Here is a 2,781-nt window from a genome sequence, read left to right as displayed (position 1 = left end):
GTTTAATTATATGTTTGTTTAAAATTAATGAATCTCACTTTCATAGACAAAAAAAATGATAGTATTCAGTAAGAAATTATATTACAAACAAATACTACATTTAGAAATAAATTTATTTTACTAGATTATAATTTTTTAATATTTTAAAAATTAATTTTAATTATTATTAATTAATTTCCTCTCATTATTAACATTTATACATTTAAGTATAACATTAAAAAATAACATTTTATATTACTTTAATAACTAGGGGCATTTTGGTAATCTTCAATTTCTACCAATTAAACTAATTTTTTAAATTTGTCATATCAATAAGATATTACACTAATTCTCACAAACTTTACCCTCAAATCCACTCTCAATTACCCACAAATCCACTCAAAAAAACAACAAAAAAATTACCCTCAAATCCACTCAAATCTATTCAAATCATCTCCTCCAAATCATCTCCCTCAAATCCATCCAAAAGAACACAGCATAAATGAAAAATGAAGTACCTGTGCCTCGTGGTAACTACCAAAATCAGCGCCAAGGAGATAGAAATCTTTACCGATTTCCACCGTGTCACATAGGGATTTGAAGTACTCTTTATAACCAAAATATCCATCTCGAACCACCCTAATGGTATTATCATATTAACATCAGTATCGGGCAAAAAAGAACAATTTAGAGTAACATTTTGAATTGAGTTATGAACCTTAGTCTCCAAAAATATCAAAGAAAGACTCCATTATTATATTACAATTATTCATAAAGCGCGAACATGAAATATATTTCCTGTTTGACCAATTTTTGGCAGGCAATTACGAAGCCAAGGCTGGGTCTAATCAAGCCAACTATTTTATCCCTTATAGGAAACAAAGTAGAATACGTCACCATTTAAAAGCATCAATTGATTACAGACCTGCACATCTCCCTAGCAGATTTACAGACAGAAAAATTTATACAGGAAAAGAACCTAGGAAATATGCCAAAGCAACTTGAGATCAGTGGTGGCAGTCTGCAGCTTTGCAAGCTCCTCCAATTGTTTACGTTTAGTTCAAGAAGCAGCCTTATCGAACATCGAACCAGACAACCGGAATGCTTTGATCTGCATCATGCAGCGAACCACTACCTTCTAGCGAAACACCACCGCACCATGAACAGATACACACCACCGCACCGACCACCACGGAGAGCAAAGGTTATCACGGAGAACAAAGGTAGAGTTTGGAGAGCTTGAAAGAAGTCAGTCAGAGAAAAAAAAAGAGTGTGACGGAGGTGGGAGAAGAAAAGACGAATCTCAAAAGGTCAAAGGGGGGAACGGGTGGAGGTGGAACTCGGAGAGTAAAAGTGAGAAAAAAGAGTAAAAATTTAGGATTGAGAGTTCTGTTAGATAAAATTAAAAGTAAAAGAAAAAGTTAAAAAAAGGTAAAAAAGGTTAAAAAAGGAAAAGAAAAGGGTCATTTTTGTAATAAAAGAAAAAATGAAGAAAGTTGGGGAGGTGGAGGATGGAAAGGGGGAGGTGGAGGGAGCAACCCCTTTTTTCTTGTGTTCAAAATAAATATTTTGTTTAAAAAAAAAGTCCATGGGCTAGTCTTGACCCATAGAGCTTTCTTAGGGTGTTGCTCCCTCCACCTCTCCAAATGGGTCTTGCACCTCCTCACTATTTTAATTTATTTCAAATATATTCTACACTTCCCCACTATTTTCTTTTATTCCAAAAATACCCAACACCTTCCCACTATCCTTAACAATTTTTCTCTTTCTCTCTCTGCATTAATGGAGCATTTACATTAATGCTCCATTAATGCAGAGAGAGAAAGAGAAAAATTGTTAAGGATAGTGGGGAGGTGTAAGGTATTTTTGGAATAAAAGAAAATAGTGGGGAGGTGTAGAATATTTTTGAAATAAATGAAAATAATGGGGAGGTACAGGACCCACTTGGGGAGGTGCAGGACCGACTTGGGGAGGTAGAGGGAGCAACACCCGCTTTCTTATATATTTTGATTATGTAGACTTTTTCTATGGAAAACTTTTTGGTCCTGTGGATTTTTCTGATCTCAACTCACATGAGTTAGGATCAAACCATGTAAAGGGGACCAAATTGACGAGCCTACGTATAATACATATAGTTTCAAAATTAAATCAAGAAGTGTATGTGCACTAGTGCAGCGAGGGGATTTTACCGCGGTTATTTTTTACCATACGTCGCGGTTTACGAACCGCGGCATATTCAGCCGCGGTAGTAAATTAGAGAATTTAGGCCGCGGTTATAACCGCGGTAACAAAGTTGGGGAATCTGCCACGGTTGTACAAGGAACCACGACCTAAACCCATTTTAAAAAAAAAAAAATTGTTCCAGTATATGCCGCGGTTCTAGCACAAACCGCGACCATAGGTCTATTTTTAAAAAAATAAAATAAAAAAAACGAGCACTATATGCCGCGGTTAACAACCGCGGCATATTCCCCTGCAGTTTTTTAAAATTGCAGGTCTGTTTTTGTGATATCCACTACCACAAAAACAGACCTGCATATAAAAACATGTACACAAATTCAATTTCAACATAACAAACACATGTTCAAATGTATTTCAACATCAAATAAAGTACAAAGTCTAATAAAATACAATCTAATCAAATGCAATGTTTAAATCTAATAACTAAGAGTTATTGTACAATCTAATTATATACTTCGCAGCAGCGTTCCTCACGAATAATAGTGGCTTCTCAAGAACTGGTGTAGCAGTATTGAATTTCTGCACAAGACAATTCATATTAATTAGTGTATATGAATTCTA

This window comes from Vigna radiata, unplaced genomic scaffold (assembly GCF_000741045.1).
Source record: "Vigna radiata var. radiata cultivar VC1973A unplaced genomic scaffold, Vradiata_ver6 scaffold_371, whole genome shotgun sequence".
Classification (NCBI taxonomy): domain Eukaryota; kingdom Viridiplantae; phylum Streptophyta; class Magnoliopsida; order Fabales; family Fabaceae; genus Vigna; species Vigna radiata.
The sequence above is the reverse complement of the archived record's forward strand: the minus strand, read 5'-3'. Positions refer to the sequence as shown.